This window comes from Hypanus sabinus, chromosome 15 (genome assembly GCF_030144855.1).
Source record: "Hypanus sabinus isolate sHypSab1 chromosome 15, sHypSab1.hap1, whole genome shotgun sequence".
NCBI lineage: Eukaryota > Metazoa > Chordata > Chondrichthyes > Myliobatiformes > Dasyatidae > Hypanus > Hypanus sabinus.
Genome location: NC_082720.1, coordinates 46855069 through 46875296, shown reverse-complemented (window position 1 = coordinate 46875296; position 20228 = coordinate 46855069). Strand labels below are relative to the sequence as shown.

General features: G+C 43.5%; 1 protein-coding gene across 2 annotated transcripts in view; it reads right to left on the bottom strand.

Annotated features, from left to right (window-relative positions):
• zgc:110540 (deoxynucleoside kinase) overlaps positions 1-20228 on the bottom strand; it is a 33523-nt gene that overhangs the window by 7537 nt on the left and 5758 nt on the right. The gene's annotated exons all lie outside the window — the stretch shown is intronic.

Genomic DNA, 20228 nt, shown 5'->3' with positions numbered 1-20228 from the left:
TACAGCCCAAAGACAAAAGAACACTCCAAGTAACTCTGTGAAAAGATTATTGAAAAGCACACAGCAGGAGATGGATACAAGAAAATTTCCAAGTCACTGAATATCCTTGGAGTGCAGTTAAGTCAATCAAGAAATGGAAAGAATATGGTACAGCTATAAATCTGCCAAGAGCAGGCCATCAAAAACTGAGTGACTGTGCAAGAAGGGGACTAGTGAGGAAGGCCATCAAGAAACCCTACATCTCCGGAGGAATTACAAGATTCTGTGGCTGAGATGGGAGAGACTGTGCCTACAACAACAGTTCCCTGGTGCTTCACCAGTTGCAACATTATGGGAGCATAGCAAAGAAAAAGCCACAGTTGAAAAAAACCTGCATGAAATCTTGGCTAGAGTTTAGCATGTGGGAGACTCTGAAGTCATCTAGAAAATGATTCTATGGTCTGATTAAATTAAAATTGAGCTTTTTGGGCATCAGACTAAACACTATGTTTGGCACAAGCCAAACACTGCACATCATCAGAAACACACCAACTCTACCGTGAGGCATGTTGTGGTGGGGATGCTTCACTGCAGCAAACCCTGGAAGGCTTGCGAAGGTAGAAGGGAAAATGAATGCAGCAAAACATAGGGAAATCCTGGAGGAAAACCTAATATGGTCTACAAGGGAACTGTGATGGGAGAAGATTTGTTTCCCAGCAAGACAATGGCCCCAAGCATACACAGGAATGGCTTAAAAACAACGAAGTTAATGACCTGGAACAAAGAGTCCAGACCTTAATCCAATTGAGAATTTGTGACTGGACTTGAAAAGGGCTGTTCACCCACAATACCCATGCTGCTTGAGCAATTTTGTAAAGAATGGGGTAAATTTGCAGTGTCCAGATGTACAAAGCTGACAGATGCAAGACTGAATTACCTGCCAAAGGCACATCCACTTAAGAGTGACTTGAAGGGGGTAAGTATTTATGCAAACATTTTGCAAAGTTGCTTGAAATATTCTTTTGTCTTATTGGTGTAGTTTTTGCCAGGATACTAACTCACCAGCTGTTGGACCTTCCAGAAACGGGTGTATTTTTACTACAGTCAATTGAAACACCTTGACTGCAAACAGGTCTCCAAAAACAGATCTCCATTTAACTAATTATGTGAATTCTAAAACCAATTGGCTGCACTAGTGATGATTTGGTGTATCATATTAAAAGGGTGGTTGAATAATTATGCAATTACTGTGTTTTTTATTTTTAATTAATTTAGATCACTTTGTAGAGGTTTTCTCAGAAACAAAATATTGCTGTAACCTGTGGAGAACCCCATACTAATAATTTGAGTCATACAGCATAAAAATAGGCCATTGTCCATGCTAACCAAATGCCTGTCTGCATCAGTGTTTCACAACCTTTTGCAGCACCTTCATACTTTTCAACACCCCGAGGCACAATATATTTTCCAACACCCCAATAGTATAAAAACATGTCTACCATATGCTAACGTAAGAAAAATCATTCTGCTTTAATTTTTTAATGTCTTTAAACCTAACTTACACAGTATCTGTGTGCTGTACAGCATCTTCAAGATCAATATGATCCTTGAGCTTGATGGTTTTTAGCAAGAGTTTAAATACCTGGTTCAAGTTGTGACAGCAAAATCTTAAGTTCCCATGTGTAACAATATCCAAGCAGTTTCTGTTTTTTTGTGGAGTATGAGGTTCACTGCACTGAATCCTCTTTCAACAAAGTAAGAGGATGGAATTGCAATGAAGAACAGTTTGGTTCTTCTCCAAATACCAGGAAACTTTATATGACAATGTAGCCACATACCACAAAAGCCTACAGTATTGAAAAGCATTTTTGCTTCTTCAGCATTCTGCATTTCGATCATTTCTTCTTGCAAACTCTCTTCCTGTTCTTCCACCTTGCAAAGAAATGGATTAATTACCCATTCTGAAATCTCCAGATAGTTAAAATCCTTAAATAGTTTCCAAAAATCCTTCTTCAGTGACTGTAGGTGCAAGCAGTACTCCTACAAATCACTGTCTGTGAAACAGAGAACCATATTTTCCATGCAGGAAAATATTCTCTCAATGTTTTGCTTATATATTTTCAATAAAAGTGGACACTTGCACTGTAGCTCTGTGCACAGTCAATACACAATGTCAATCATTTCATCAATACAATTAGCTACAGAGCTATAACTCATTGGAATTAATTTTAAAATACGGGTACCATTTTGAGAACAGTGGTGAGCACTTCTGATACAGCAAGCATTATTAATCTTTCAACAATTGTATGAGATTTTCCACACTTGCTATCATTTTGGAAATGTCATAAGAAGCAATGAGAGCACTATCAAGGTCATTTTTAGCTTTCTTAGCAAATGACTCCAGTGTGCAAAGCTTTTTAAATGTTTCTTTCATCTTCTAGAACTGAGCAATGCCAAAGGTAGCCTTTTCAGGGTGTCTTTTACAGAAGTGTTCCTGCCATCTTTATGGTTTCATGGCTTCATTAGACAGTACAGTATTACAAATAAGACTCATGGGGCATCACTGATCTTATGGGAATGGAATAAAACCATACTCCAGGTATGTAACATTGTATTGATGCACTTTCTATAGTTTCTGTTTCTTAACAGGATTAGAATTCAAGACTTCACCGCCTCCAGGTTCATAGATTTCACGCTGTTTTTATCCATCATTAACGGGGCTAAATTAAAATTAAAAATCCCAAGCTGGGAATGCCTATCGGATGTTCATGATGGCAGCCAGTTACCCGGATGGAATGATGGTAGCAGCACACAAAGGACCAGCAGGGCAGTGAAAATTATGCTGACAAAGATTCAAATTGAAATCTGAATGTTAAGCCTGATTTATACTTCTGTATCGCATCTACGCTGTAGGTACCGTGTACCCTATGCCATAGGGTGACATGCACCTCCCCAAAAAAGTAACTCACGCATCACAGCAACAACTGTGATTGGTTCACTTGGTAGCATTGCATTATCTCCTAAGCATTTCCAGTTGCTTCTTCTCCACCATGTCTGTACACCGATGCAAAATAGATGAACCAAATTGTCAAATCTACCTGCCGACATGCGAGAACATTTGAAATGCATTTCCTCGTCCTTGTCTCTCATGAAGAAACTCAACACAGTGGCACAGAAACCCCGCCAACTAGCTTTTTGGCACACACCACCGCATGCTCGCTACGGCGTAGAGCCTATGCAGAAGTATAAATCAGGCCTGTGGCGTAGCCCATATGCATGAGTATAAATCAGTCTTTAGTCGGAATAGAGCTAGAGTTCACCAAGCTACCTTTATACTATTCCCATTAGTGTGATTGGCCAATCACAGAAGGTCTCATACACCCCAAAGATAAATCTTAACTGTACATATGGAGCCGAGGTTGCCTTGAACACTTCAGGAGGATACCTCGGGGTCGGCAGGTTGACTGATTAGCTCGATGCGAGACCTGTTTTCTGCAGCTCTATGGAGAATGTTGATGGTGTACTTGACTTATCAACTGTTAAATTGCATGAACTCATCCCGTGCTGCGAGCAAAGGGGAACTGTTGGGCGCCCTGGTTTCTAATTTATGCATCCCCAGTAATGTCTGTTGGGTTCGTAAAGTCAGATGAGATTGCTGACTTTCAGAACAGTTGTGACGATGATGTAACAAGGACGAGGCTGAGGGTGAACCCAAGTGCAGGACACAGGCAGAGTCAGGAGGCGTTCTTGACATAGTGAGCGTGGAATCGGTATCCAGGAGCGATACTAGACTTAGAACTGGCAGTTCTAAGACCCATGGAACAAGGTTACTCACACCGGAGTCGTCCAACAAACTGGCAGCTCCTTGTTGTGGTCACAGGGTTTTTATACTGCATTTGCTGATGGAAAGCAGGTGTGCATAGTTAGTGGAACCTGGGAATGACTGGAAACTAATCGAGGGGATTGTGGCCCAGTTCTTGAGGTAAATAGCCAGGTGGGGGATTGGCAGAGGGGACCATGACAGTACCCCTCCCTCAACAGAAGCTTCCCGGCAATCCTCCAGGCCTGTCTGGATGGTCCCAATGAAAATCCTGGATGAGGGAAGGGTCTAGGATGAAGGAGTGGGGGACCCAGGAATGCTCTTCTGGACCGTACCCTTCCCAATCTACCAGGTATTGGAAACCCCTGCCCCTAATGTGCACATCCAGTCGTCTTCGGATGGTATATGCCGGATGGCTGTCGATGAAACAGGCAGGTGGGGGAGTCTCAGCCGGGGGACACAAGGGGCTGACGGAAACTGGCTTTAACTGGGAAGCATGAAAAGTCGGGTGGATGCACATAGGTCTTGGCAGTTTTAGGCGGACCGGTGCGGGACTGGTAACACTTTCGACCTTGAATTGTCCCAGGAAGTGAGGGGCAAGTTTCCTATGCTTGTTCTTGAGTGGCATGTCCTTGGATGCAAGCCACACCTTCTGCCCCGGTTGGTACTCAGGCACCGGAGTCCGGTGTTGGTCAGCCATCTTCTTATTGCATTTTACTGATCTGAGTAGGGCCGTGCGTGTCTCCTGTCAAACCTTCAGGCACCGATCGATATGGTCCTGAACTGACAGTACTGCTATCTCCTCTTGTGCTAGGAACAGCAGGGGTTGGTACCCCCAGGGAACACTCGAATGGAGACCTTCCAATGGCAGAGCTCACCACTGAGTTGAGGGTGTACTCAACCCATGGGAGGTGGTCGCTCCAGGTCGATGGGTTGTTTGCCGTTACACAACGTAGCGTTGCCACCAGGTCTCGGTCGACCCATTTGTCTGGGGGTGGAAGCTGGATGACAGGCTAACCGATGCACCTAAGGTTTGACAGAAGGCCTTCCATTCCTGTGAGACAAACTGGGGACCACAATCAGAGACTGTGTCTGCAGGGATTCCGTGGAGTTGGAAGATGTGGCAAATGAGAAGATCTGCAGTTTCTTGAGAGGAAGGGGGTTTAGGGAAGGCTACGAAGTGCACCGCCTTGGAGAACCGGTCTACCACGGTGAGTACGGTGATGTTCCCATGCGAAGGGGGTAGACCAGTGACGAAGTACAGGGCAATGTGCGACCAGCTACGACCAGGGACAGGTAGAGGACGAAGTAACTCCGCGGGTGGCCAATGAGAGGCTTTTCCCTGGGCACAGATGGAACATGCCAAGACATAGGAACAGGTATCTGCCTCCATGGATGGCCACCAAAAGTGTCTTTTCAGGAGCGCTAGGGTCCGATCACTCCCGGGATGGCAGGCGAACCGAGACGTGTGCCCCCATTAGAGAACCTGAGACCTGACGGAAACGGGCACATAGAGGCGATCGCCGGGTCCACTCCCAGGGTCGGGGTCATCCCATTGGGCTTCTTTTACTTTGGACTCGATCTCCCAAGTGAGCGTGGCAACCACGCAGGATGTTGGGAGGATAGTCCCTGGACTGAACGTGTCCTCCTTGGAGTTGTATTGGCGGGAAAGCGCGTCCGGCTTTCCGTTCTTGGACCCTGGACGGTATGTGAGGGAAAACTTGAACTGTCCAAAAAATAACGCCCAACGGGACTGGCGAGAGTTCAAACGTTTGGCGGTCTGAATATACCCCAGCTTTTTATGATCAGTCCATACCACAAACGGTTGTTCTGCCTCCTACAGTCAGTGCCTCCATTCTTCCAATGCTAGTTTGACCGCCAGGAGTTCCCGATTTCCCCACATTGTAATTCCGCTCAGCGGGGGGCAGTCGGCGAGAATAGAAGGCGCAGGGCGAAGCTTTTCATTCAAATGATCGTTGGGATAGGACTGCTCCTATCCCAGAGTCAGAGGCGTCCACCTCAACAATGAATTGATGGGCTGGGTCCGGATGGACCAGGATGGGAGCAGTGGTGAAACACCTCTTCAGGTCGATGAATGCCGAGTCAGCTTCAGAGTCTCAACAGAAGGAAGTAGTAGGCAAAGTAAGCCAGGTAAGGCGGGCCACCACTCGACTGTAGTCTCTGATAAATCGGCGGTAGAAGTTTGCAAACCCCAGGAATCGTTGAAGTTGTTTGCGGGTAATGGGCCTAGGCTATTCTTCCACTCACCTATTCTGCTCTCACCTGCCCGCTCTCGATGATATAACCCAGGAAGCTGGCCAAAGGAATGTGGAACTCACATTTCTCCACCTTCACAAATAATTGGTTTTCCCACAGTCTCTGGAGGACTCGATGGATATGGTGAACGTGTTCTTGGGGGGGGGGGGATGCTAGAAAATACCAGGATATCATCCAGGTAAATGAATACGAACCGATTAATAAAGTCCCTCAGTACGTCAGTAATGAGGGCTTGAAAAATGGCAGGAGCATTGGTGATGCCAAATGGCATGACCAAATATTCGAAGTGGCCCAGAGGTGTATTAAAGACTGTCTTCCACTCATCCCCCTCCCTCACCATGACTAGATGGTATGCGTTCCGAAGGTCCAGCTTTGAGAAAATGGTGGCTCCATGCAGTAGTTCAAAAGCCAAACTAATGAGGGGTAAATGGTTCTTATTCTTAACTGTTATACTGCTTAGGCCTCTGTAATCAATACAAGGATGAAGCCACCCGTCCTTCTTTTCCACAAAAAAGAAACTGGCGCCTACCGGGGAAGGTGAAGGTCTGAAAATGCCCGCTGATGTACTTCTCCATGGCTTCCCTCTCTGGTTGGGACAGGTTAAAAAGGTGACAGGTGGACAGTGAGACCCCGGAGAGAAGGTCACTGGCACAATCACATGTGTGGTGCGGAGGTGGGGAAAGGGCCCATTGTTTACTGAATACCAGTCCCAGGTCATGGTACACGGTGGGGACTAGGGACAAAGCAAGGGGTTCTGGGACAGGTGGAGTCACGGTAGTTTCCCTGGGAGATGGGGCTGACCGCAGACAGTTGGCATGGCAAGACTGGCTCCATTTGGCGAACCTCCCAGTAGACCAGTCGATGTGGGGATTGTGTTGGGTCAGCCATGGATACCCTAGAACTACCGAGGCTTGAGGTGAACAAATGAGACTGAATGAGACTCCTCCTGATGGTTGCCAGATAGGATCAAGGTCAGGGGCAGCGTTCGGTGGGTCACCCGAGCCAGCAGTTTTCCATCCAGGGCCCCGGCCTCCGGGGGGTAGTTAGCAGCTCGTGAGGTATTCCAGCCTGGGAGGCTATGTCTTCGTCCAGCAGATTGTCCTCAGCACTGGAATCCACCAAAGTGGATAGGGACAGAGACTGTCGTTGGTAATTCGCGGTAGCCGGGATCTGCATCCGAGTCTGGGGTGGGGGGGGGGGGGCTGAAGGGAGTATCGTCCAGCTCACTAGGTATCCTCCTTTTATCACTGGTGCTCTCCATTTTGGCTGCTGAGGACAAGTATCCTGGAAATGTCCTGGCTGGCCACAATAGAAACAAACCCCAGCTCTCCACCTCTGAAGTTGTTCAGCTGGGGAGATCCTGTCCCATCTCAGCTGCATCAGTTCCTCCCCCAGGGCGGTGGGGACGGTCGGAGCAGGAGCTACACTTGGAGCGGCTGGGGAAGGCAGGTTGGCTGGCTGGGACGTATAAGGTGGACCGTGGGCTTCCCTGAGGAGTGGGGTGACTGGTTCTTTTTCTCAGCTGCTCTTGAAAGTTGATTATCTAATCTAGTGGCTAGTGAGATCAGAGTCCAAACAATCCATGTCGTCCCTTGCTGCGAGTTCATCCTGTATCTTGTCCGAGAGGCCCTGTTGAAACACTTCCCGCAGGGCCTTGTAACTCCACCCTGAGTCTGCAGCTAAGGTTTGGAACTCAATGGAATACCTTGCTACACTTCGCAAACCCTGACTAAGAGTCAGCAAGCATTTAGCAGTGTTCTTACCATGAATGGGTTGTTGGAAGACCTTCCTCATTTCAGCAATGAAAGAGGGGAAGGAGGAACAAACTTCTGGTCTCTTATCCCACATCACAGTTGCCCAAGCCAAGGCACCCCATCATAAGAGCTCTATGATATACGCAATCTTGGACTTATCTGAAGTGTAGGTACGTGGCTGTAGCTCAAAGACCAGAGAGCAGTGTAACAGGAAGGCCCGGTATCTCCCTAGGTCCCCAGTGTAGGGTTTGGGCTCTCGAGGGGACTGTGTTGCTGATCCCAGAGGTGACTTCATCCCAAGTGGTGCGGTTTGGGTAGTCGGGATTCTTGGAGGGGACAGAGAAAGGGAAGCCAAAACTCGATCCGCCTGCTCACTGACCTTCCGTACATTTGTGGACAGCGTCCAAAGGTTTTCCATGACCTCCCTAAATAGTTGATCATGGGTGCCCAGTAGATAGCCCTGTCTGGTGAAAGCCTGTTGTACGGGATCCATGTCCACTGGGTTTGTTATGGCCAGCTCATCCTGTTACACAAGCGTGGTGGTGGATGAACCCAACAGCAGGACACAGGCGCGAAGGCAGAGTCAGGAGGCGTTCTTGATGTAGTGAGCATGGAATCGGTATTCAGGAGCGATACTAGGCAATCCTAAGACCCATGAAACAAGGTTACTCACACCGGAGTCGACCAACAAACTGGCAGCTCCTTGTTGTGATCACAGGGTTTTTATACTGCATTTGCTGATGAAAAGCAGGTGTATGTAGTTAGTGGAACCTGGGAATGACTGGAAACTAATCATGGGGATTGAGGCCCAATTCCTGAGGTAAATGGCCAGGATTTCCATAAGGGACCATGACAGATGAGTGCTCACCGCCTACAGAGCTATGTTTCTTCCCGTGTTCCAGTGCCTCATCCTTTTTTTTTGTAAGTACCTGCTCTACTAACGGGCGGTCAGATCTGGTGCTTTCAGTTTGGGTGCCATTTACCGCCCCTCCTGATGACTTCTATTTCCCATAATGCCCCCTTAAGAAACGTAAAAACCCCCTTTGGGGAATCACTAGATTAAAAGCCAAATGCAGGAAAATGGGATTAATATGGGGGCGGAAATACTGCTCTATTCCTTTCCTTTTCGTGAAAATGTTCAAATTCTTCTTAGAAACTTTGATTAAAGCTACCTCCTTTGGCAGCTTGTTCCATAAAACCTCCAACCTCTGGAAAAACTTGCTTCTAGGATTTCCTTTAAATATTCTTCCTCTTACTTGAAAACTGCTGTCTCTAGTTTTAAGACACCTCCATCCAGGAAAAAATACTTCATCTACCCTAATATATGTCCCTTATAATTTTATAAACCTTGATAATGTCACCCCTCAGCCACCTGTACTCCAGTGAAGAAAACTGCAGTCTATCCTATCTCTCCTCATATCTAAAGCCCTCCATTCCATGCAACATCCTGGAGGTTCTCTTCAGTACTTCTCCCAACTCTACCCATCCTCTTATTTGTGCAGTGACCAGAATCTGGTTGATTGGGACATATGGGAGCCAATATATTTTGATACAATTAACAGCTGCCCCAATTTTCCAAAGTTTCATGGAAATAGTTAAAAAGGTTTTTAAAAAAGAATAACTACAAATTATGTATTTAAATGAAATACAGGACAAATCACAACACTACAAATACCCCGACTGTCTATTAGTTCCTAAAAGTTACCAACAGCGGAATTCATCCAGTGTACGCTGTTGTGTTCTCTTGATTGACTGTAAATAAACAATCAGCACAGACACCTGGAATATTTTTTCAGCTATTGTCAAATCTTTTCATGGCACCTTGGTAAGGGTCTGAATTATTTTTAAGTTAAAATAAAAATCAAAATGATCAAAAATTACTGCTTTTTGAATTGGCATCTGAAGCCCAAATGGATAACATAACACAAGTATAAGCAAATAATCTTAATTAAAAATTGTTTGCTCCAATGGCCACACAAGTGCAGTAATTCATGCTAATTAGAAACTGTTCGGCAACAATATCCTGTCCCAACTAAGCAGCGTAGTGTCCCAACAAACAAAGGGAATCCCAGCTATTTTCTCTATTATTTTTTGTTCTTTAAGAGTTATCCCAAATAGTCGCTGTCTGATGGCCCAATTAACCAGAATCCACTAATATCAGGCCAGTAAATTTGATCTGTCACCATTCCACCCAACTTTTCTACCTAAGCAGTAACAACATGCATTTTGAACTTTGAACTCATTGCTGTTTGGAAAGTTGTTCCAAGATTTTAACCAAGGAAACATAAATTAAGTGTTATACTTCCATGTGCAAGTGGTGAGCAACTTGGAAGAGACTTTAAGATAATGTTGTGTCCGTACAACTGCTGCAGTGACATTTTCAGTTATGGGTTTAGACAGGACTGTTCAATAAGTTTTTGCCAGATACCACAATGAACCTTGTCAATGGTGCACACAGTGAGGTCAGCTGAGAAGATCATTGGGGTCTCTCTTCTCGCCATTACGGACACTTACACTACACACTGCATCCACAAAGCGAACAGCAGTATGAAGGACCCCACACACCCCTTACACAAACTCTTCTCCCCCCTGCTGTCTGGGAACAGGCACCAAAGCATTCAGGCTCTCACAACCAGACTATGTAACAACTTCTTCCAAGCTATCAGACTCCTTCTTTGTCTTCCAAGCCTGGACTGACACCTTACTGCCCTATTGTCTTGCTTATTATTTATTGTAATGCCTGCACTAGTTTGTGCACTTTATGCAGTCCTAGGTAGGTCTGTAGTCCAGTGTAGTTTTTCTCTGTGTTGTTCTTTATGTAGTTCAGTCTAGTTTTTGTACTGTTTCATGTAATACCATGGTCCTGAAAAAGTCTCGATTTTACTGTGTACTGTACCAGCAGTTATGGTCAAAATGACAATAAAAAGTGACTTGACTTGACTTGACACTGTAACCAGAATGTGTTAGTGATAGAGAAGGTGGATATGCAAGATGTTGGATCAGTTGCATGTAGATCAGACTGGCTGCTTCACTTTGGATTTTTGTTTACTGCAATTGGATCTTCACGTTAAGGCAACTGGAGACCATTTGTTCGAATTCCTAACATTGTTTATGGATGGTGGAATAACAGTGGAGTCAGGAAATGTATGCCTGGCATTGGATACCTACCTTTTGACCTATTCATACAGCCAGGTATTACAGCACTTGTTGGAGTGGAACTAAGTTAAAGGACAAATAGTAAACTAAACCTACTTCACTTTCACCCTCAGTTAAGCTTCAGTACATAGTCAAATGTGTGTAGCATATTTATGTGTTCAGAGCCCAAGCTCTGATACTGGATTTGAAAGGATGCGCTTTACACTCAATATTTGGAAAATATTGGTGCTCTACAAAGCCACTCCCTCTGTATGACAAAGCTCTTCCAGCAGATGTCTTACAATAAGATCCTGAAAACCATGAATCATTTCCCATATCTTAGGAGCCACCTCTCAGTAAAGGCAATCAGAAAAGAGGAAATATACCAATGTCATCAGGGTACCAGCATGGCCTTTAAATAACTAAGCATTTGTATTTCAGAACCATAAGCCAAACATAAAGCACACATCCACTCTATGACATGATCCCAAATAACATAAATGCTTCTGAGACTTGGACTCCTTAAAAGCAAGTACCTCAAAGCACATAAGGCATGTCATCAAAAACCTTAGTAAACTTCTATAGATGCCTGGTGGAAAGTGTGCTGACTGGCTGCATTTTGGCCTGGCAAAGGAACACCAGTGCCTTTGAGCACTGGTGTTCCTACAATCCCAATACATCACCGGTAAAACCCTCCCAACCATTGAGCACATCTACATGACATATTGCTGTAGTAAAGCAACATCCATCGTCAAAGATCCTCACCACCCAGACCATGCTCTTTTCTTGCTGCTGCCATCAGGTAGAAGTTACTGGTATCTCAGGACTCACACAATCAAGTTCAAGAACGGTTACTACCCCCAACTACCAGGCTCTTGAACAAAAGGGGATAGCTACACTCATTTAAGGACCCTCTGTTCTATTGTTATTTCTTGCTCGTTATTTATTGCTTTTTATTTATAACTGCATTTGCAGTACAGATTATAGTTGCTGATGTTTACTAAATATGCCTGCAGATTTGCTAAGTATACCCGCAGATTACATTTAGTTGACAGATCATGCAACCTGACTCTCAAATGCTCCATTCTGAGCTCTGTCATGGAAAGAGATTACTAACTGGACAGAAGATTTAAGAATATTCTCAAACCTTCTTGAAAAAGTGCAGCATCTCCGCTGACCCCTGGATTTCCTTAGCACAGGTGGAGGAGCAGTATTCACACTGGCATGAAGAACCTTGATTCCATGGCTTGGGAACACACAGAAACCTAGTACAAACAATGGAAGGAGTGGATCACCTCAAACTACTCACACAACCACCTCATGAAGTAGCTCTTGCCCCATGTGTTGACGAGTCTGTAATATTAACACGAACATCAGCTAACTATTCCTGCAAAAGTGAAATCAATGAGATCATTTTCCACCTTGAGGACTGCCTACTGAATAAGATTAGACCAGAAGGGGAACCAGTAAGTTGCTGAATTGTAACAAAACTCATCTGATCCACAAGTGCCCTCTGAGAAACATGCTATCTTTATCTAGTTGGTGAAGGTGTGACTTCAGTTCATAATAAAGATGTTTTTTTTTAACAACCCTCTGAAATCACACTGCAAGCAACTCAGTTTTATCAAATATGCTCAATGGTTTAAGAAGGCCTTCTGGGTGAGATGGAAGTTGGCAATAGATGGTGCTCTTAATAACAATGCAGACATCACATATTCAAACAAGTGGGGGGAAAAAGTATCTAAAGAAAGGCATGCACCTCTCTTAAAAGAATAGATGTAACTTTGTAACATCTTGTGAACGTTAATTTCTAATTCCAGCATTTGTTATTTTCCAATTTTAAGATTGTTAAACAGCATTACAATAGCCAATTGATTAATCATAATTGAAATGTAATTATGTTGGCACAGTACATGGGCCATCACAACAGAAATCAAATCTGTCAGAATTTCCAACATTTATGTTTTATTTAGTTTCTTTACCTGAAGCTACATACAAATAATTTCCAATACACTGCACTGTAACTAACTTTCCCCTTCAAAGTCCGTAAAATTTTTTTAAAATTAGCTGTTTAAGCCATAAGTGTTGCAATTCCCTTCTGAAATCATGTTTGGATTTACTTGTTTACTCCTTTAAGTAGTTCCATTGAGCCAATTTCTTTGATCATGCTATTGCTCGCAGGTTCACTTTAATATCAAATTTTATTTGATAAGGCTTCTTTGAAGCATTTTTGAATTTGCAAGCACATTACAGTTGACCTATACCATTATCCATTTGGAAAGCACTGATTTACAATTGACACCCAAAGTGCAAATATATCACAACAAAATCTAAGATTTAGACAGACAGTACCTTGTGTAAAGTTGTTTTAAAGAAGTTTTTTTAAATCAAATTTAGAGGAATAATGGCAAAATCAATTGAGATGGAGAGTGATTTTTCCAGCAATGATTTTAGTGAAACTGCATGCCAACGTTGGGAGAAACATAGTGCTGGAAAGTTTTAGAGATGAAAGAAATGAATTAAGATAAAGTGGCTGAAGAAGGAAAAGGTGTGAGTGAATGTATGAGTTGGCTTCAAGGACCACCCCTGTCATAATGCTACTAGGGTGGGACAGACAGACAGTGAGAAGTATTGCAATAGGGAGAAGCTTAAATAGTAAGAACTTGCTACTCTTGAATAAAGTTTAAAGTAATAAAAAAATTTAATCAAATTATTCACTATGCTTCCTCGATGAGTATGTCACCATCATCACAGACTTTATCTGCCAGTGTGTAAAGGACCTTAAACTAAAGAGGTCAATCCAAGTGTTTCCAAACCAGAAACCACAAATGAACAGACCTATCCACTCCCTAATGAAGTCCAGCACTGCAGCATTCAAATTGGATGGCTCTGACCTATACAATGAATTGAGATATGACCTTCATAAAACTGTTAGCAATGTCAAGAAACAACACTAAATATTATCAAAGTTGTTAGCTGTGGCAGGGTGTACATGCTATAATAGGCTACAAAATGATAACAGGCAGCATTGTTGACAACAGTGCATCCCTTCCCAATGAGCTTAATGTATTCTATCAATGTTTGAATAGAAGGGGAATGGAACGTCCCCACCACTGGGACAACCTTCAATACACTTGTACCACAGTCACTGGCAAAGACGTCAGATCAGTCTTACACAGAGTGAACCCGTGAAAAGCATCTGGCCTTGATGAAGCTCCCAGCCATTACCTTAGATCCTGCGTAGATCAGCTGGCAGGGTTATTCATACATTTTCAATCTCTTGCTACTTCGATCTGAAGTTGCTATCTGCTCTAAGGTTCAAAGTTCAAAGTAAATCAATTGTTGAAGTACATATGTCACCATATACCACCCCGAGATTCATTTCCTTGTGGACAATTACAGTAAATAAAAGAAACACAGCTGAATTGATGAAAGACGGCATCCAACAGGATGGACAAACAACTAATGTGCAAAAGACAACCAACTGAAAATACACAAGATGATAATAATAAATAAACTATAAATATTGAGAACATGAGAAGAAGAGACCTTGAACACGAGTCCATAGGTTATGGGAATAGTTCAGTGATGGGGCAAGTGGAGTTAAGTTATCCGTTCTGGTTCAAGAAACTGATAGTTGAGGGGTAATAACTGTTCCTGAACCTAGTGGTGTGGATCTTGAAGCTGCTGTGCCTTCTTCCTGATGGTGGTAGTGAGAAGGAAGCATGGGTTGAATGGTGGGGGCCTTGAAGATATATGCTAGTTTCCTGTGGCAGTGCTCCATGTAGATGTGCTCAATGGTGGGGAGGGCTTTGCCTGTGATGGGCTGGACTGAATCCATAACTTTTTGTAGGTTTTTCCACTTAAGGTATTGGTGTTTCCATACCAGGACATGATCCAACCAGTCAATATATTCTCCACCACACATCTATAAAGGTTTGTCAAAGTTTTAGATGTCATTCCAAATTTTTGCCAACTCCTAAGAAAGTAGAGGCACTGCTGTGTTTTCTTCGTAATGGCATTTACATGCTGGACCCATGGCAGATCCTCCGATATAATAACACCGGTGAATTTAAAGTTGTTGATCCTATCCAACTCTGAACCCCAATGAGGATTGGCTCATGGACCTCCAATTTCCTTCTCCTAAAGTCAATAATTAGCTCCTTGGTCTTGCTGACATTAAGTGAGAGGTTGTTGCTGTGGCACCACTCATCCAGATTTTCAATTTCCCTGCTAAAGGCTGATTCTTCAGCACTTTTGATTTGGCCAACAACAGTGGTGTCATCAGGAATCTTAAATATGACATTGGAGCTGTGCTTAGCCATAAGTATAAAGTGAGTAGGGTTAGGCACACAGCCTTGTGATGCACCTGTTCTGACTGAGATTGTGAAGAAGATGTTTTTGCCAATCTGATCTGACTAGTCTACAAGTGAGGAAATCAAGGATCCAACTGCACTAGGAGGTATTAAAGACAAGGTCTGGAAGCTTACTGATTAGTTGTGAGAGATGATACTGTTGAATGCTGAGCTGTAGTTGATGAAGAGCATCCTGATGTATTCATCATTGCTGTCCAGATGTTTCAGGGACGAGTGAAGAACCAATAAAATGGCATCTGCTGTGAACCTGTTGTGATGGTAGGTAAATTGGAACAGATCCAAGCCACTTCTCAGTCAGGATATGGTTTGTTTCAACACCAGCCTCTCAAAGCACTTCAGATCAGTGTATGTACTAAGTGGTACTGGACGACAGTCATTGAGGCAGGTTACCATGTTCTTCCTAGGCACCGGTTTAATTGAAACCTGCTTGAAGCAGGTGGGTACTTTAGACTGCTGAAGCAAGAGGTTAGAGATATTGTTGAACACTCCACATGGCTGATCCACACAGGTCTTTACTACTTGGGTAGGTACCCCATTTGGGCTGGATGCTTTCTGTGGGTTCAGCCTCCTGAAGAATGCTCTCACATCAGCCTCAGAAAATGAAATCACAGAATCATGGGGGGCTGTGGGAATCTGTGATGGTTTCTCCAGTCAAGGCATACATGGAAGACATTGAGCTCATCTAGAAAAGAAGCCTTATTGTTACCTGTGTTGCTAGCTCTGACCATTATCATTCCAGTACGAAGAAAAAGAAAGTAATGTGCCTGAATGGCTTCTGCCCTTCTTCTTTCCAGTTCTGATGAAGGTCCAAAACATCAGCTGTTCTTTCCCTTCCATAGATGCTGCCTGACCGGCTGAGTACCTCCTGTATTTTGTGCATGCTTCTCCAACATCTGCAGACTGTGTTGTGCCTTAATGACTAAGTCAAGTCAACTTTTATTGGCATTTCGATCATAATTGCTGGTACAGTGCATTGTAAAAATGAGACAATGTTTTTCAGGACCATGGTGTTACATAACACAGTACAAAAAACTAGACTGAACTACGTAATATATATATATATAAAAGGTCACATTTCTTCCCCATTCTCATGTTTGGTCTAAACAACAACTGAATCTTTTAACCACGTCTGCATGTTTTTATGCATTGAGTTGCTGCCACTGATTGGCTGATTAGATATTTCCATTAACGAGCAAGTGTACCTAATAAAGTGACCACTGAGTGTATGCTTGATATACACAATAAGCTCAGTTCTGAAGACACCACTTTGCAATGCAGTTCTTCCTTTTCCAGCAGAGGAATCGCAAGAGATCCACAGAGAGAGACACACGATGGAATCAGGCACTACTGCCTGGTGGCTCTGACATCCACCATTGTGAAGTGATTTGAGATGTTAGTCATGGCACATGTCAACTAAAGCCAAACGGGCTTGACCCACTGCAATTGCCTACCATGAAACAGTTCCATGGTGTCACCATCTCCATGGCCCGGCAGTCATTTCTGGAGCATCCAGATAGTAAAGTTGTCAACATCAGATTACTAATTATTGACTACAATTCAATACTATAATTCCAAGCAAATTCATCTCCAGATTCCTAGACCTGGGACGCAACACGTCCCTTTTTAACTAGATCCTTCACTTCCTAATAAACAGTGCACAATCAGTAAGTATAGGCAGCAGTACTTCTGCAATGATAATTCTCAACATTGGTGCCTCACAAGGCTCCATTCCAGAACCCTACTCTACTCCCTGTACACTGGTGACTACATGTCCAGATTCTTCTCCAATTCTATCTACATATTTGCAGATGATACAATTATGCTGGGTTATATAGAAACATAGAAAACTTACAGCACAATACAAGCCCTTTGGCCCACAAATTTGTGCCGAACATGTTCCAACCTTAGAAATTACCTTCGGTTACCCATAGCCCTCTATTTTTCTAAGCTCCATGTACCTATCCAAAAATTTCTTAAAAGACCCTATCGTATCCTCCACCACCACCATTGCCAGCAGCCCATTCCATGCCCTCACCACTCTCTGAGTAAAAAACTTACCCCTGACATCTCCTCTGTACCTACTCCCCAGCACCTTAAACCTGTGTCCTCTTGTGGCAATCAATTTCAGCCCTGGGAAAAAGCCTCTGACTATCCATACGATCAAAGCCCCTCATCATCTTATACACCTCTATCAGGTCACCCCTCATCCTCTGTCACTCCAAGTATCTCAAGTAACGATGAATCAGGGAAAAGATGGAGATAGAAAGCCAAGTGACATGATGTCACGACAGCCACCTTTCTCTCAATGTACTAAGCAAAACAGAAGAATTGATAATTGATTTCAGCAAGTGGGGCAGTGCACATGCTACTATTTACATAAAGGATGCTGGGTTCCAGAGTTTCAAGTTTCTAGGAGTGAACATTACCAATAGTTTCCTCTAGTGCAACCATGTTGGCACCATGGCCGAGAAAGTACACCAGTGTCTTAGCATCCTTAGGTGGCTGAAGAAATATAGCATGCCTCCTTTGACCCTCACCAATTTTTAATCATGGAAAGCATCCTATCCAGATGCGTTTCGGTCAGGGATTTCAGTCAACCAAAGTTTGCAAATATAGCTGAACCCTTGGACAAAATTACTTATAATCCACTAGCAACAGAGGTGATAGTGGTGCTCAACGGAACTAGGGATTCTATGGACACCAGTGCTGGTGGTAGCGACCTGGTTTAAGCAGCTCAGCTAAGAGAGCACAGACGCAGGCGGTGTGAGAAGCAGAAATATGGCAAGAGTCCCAGGACACTAGCTAGGCTGAGAGCTAACTCAAGTAATCACATTGTCAAGTTCGCCAATGAATTGGCAGTGGTGGGGCTCATCACCAACAATGGTTAGATGGCCTACAGAGAGGAAAAGCTCAAGGCCTGGTGCAAGGTAACTATCCTCTTCCTCAATGTCATGAGGATAAAGGAAATGGTTATCAACCTCAAGAGAACTTACTCCACTCATTTCCCTGTTTACATCAGCAACACGCAGTGGGAACTGTAAGCAGTTTCAAATTCCTGGGAGCAGATACCTCATACAACTTCTCATGGTCGCAGAACACATCCAACACAATCAAGTAAGCTTACTTTTAGAGGAGGCTGAAGAGACCTAGACTAGGCACATCTATACTCATGTCCTTCTACAGATGCACAGTGGAGACCATCCAAACAAGCCACATATCTGCATGGTATGGAAAATGCACTGCAGAGAACAGAAAGACTCTACAACGGGTAGTTTAAACTGCCCAACGCATCACCAGCATCAGCCTACTCACCACGAAGAACATATTGAAAGATTCAGAGAACATTTATTATCAAGTATGTATGCAGTGTACAACCTGGAGATTCACCTTCTCCATAGACTGCCATGAAACAAAGAAAACTATGGTATCCATTCAAAGAGCACACATCAATCACCCCCCAACATGTACAAAGAAAAATTAAATTGTGCAAACAATAATAAGAAAGGAGCAAAAAACAGAGTATAACACAAAATCAAAAGAGCCCAGGTATATTCAGTTCAGCTCAGTGTGCATTATCTGCAGGCCATCTCAATTCAAAATCTCCCAAAATAGCAACAGAAAGGACTGACTAGAAATGAAATACACATCATAAAGTGAACTGCAGACTCCAAGTCACAAACTGTGCCCAAAACCTAGACTCTGGCATCATCCTCTGACAGCATTGGGGGAGAGGGACCATTTGAACACAGGACGTTCCTTCTGGAGCACTGAACGAGAGGAAGAGTGAGACCATCACATGCAGATATCTTCCACCGGCAGCAGTAAGTGAGAGGCCAGTAGACAATGCTGAACACCCACGGGACTTCTGCTCTCGTCCTCAATGATTTCAATCTTCCTTGATACTTTAATTGGCAAGATTGACGAGTAACCCATCTCTGGGCGTCTTGGCCTTCAGGCCACACGCTTTGCTAGAAAATGCCCTTGGAGACAGCAAAGCACCAGGTCACTCAAAACACACCACCACAATGTGGATCATGGGCTCCAACAGTAGCAGAAGTGCATTTGAAAGAAAAAGATATAAAAGATATCCAGAAAGGTGCCAGAAAAGGGCCAGTAACATCATGAAGGATCGCACCTACCTTGCTTTTGAACTGTTTGTCCCACTTCCAGAATGACTATGCAGCACCTACACCATAACCACCAGACTCAAAGCAGTTACTTTCCCCAAGCAGTAAGACTGCTGAACACCTCCACCCACTAGCCCCATCCCTCCCCACCTCCCACCTCCCACCACCACAATCTTATCATTTCTTGTCAGTCCCCTTATGTACAGACACTCCTTTGCCTAGCATCCCTTTTATAGACATACAGATAACCTATGCTTCAAGATTGTTCAATGTAATTTCCAGTACACAAGCGTAAAGGATAAGAAAATAATTGCTACTCTGGATCAGATGCAGCACAAAAACAAAACACAATACATACAAATACAGAGATATCTTTAATACAATGACATAAATAAGCTATGTATTTATATTTATTGTGTTTTTTAAATTATTGGGTTCTTTTTCTTATTGTGCTTTACTGTGCTACATCGGATCCAGAGAAACAATTATTTTATTCTCCTGGACGCTCAGCACAAACTTCACACAAATACAGCTTCTTGGCTTCATTTTCTTATGTCTTATGTAGAATGGGTGAATTTTAGCTGCTATGAAAACCATATCCGATCAACTGTTTGAGACTCCCTACTCCAATTCCCATCACGTGCCATGGACAAAACTTCATGTCATTCAACTGTATACATATATACCGACAAATGAAACAACTTTTCTCTGGACCAAGATGCACGACACAGTGCTGTACATATAGCCCATAAACAACATA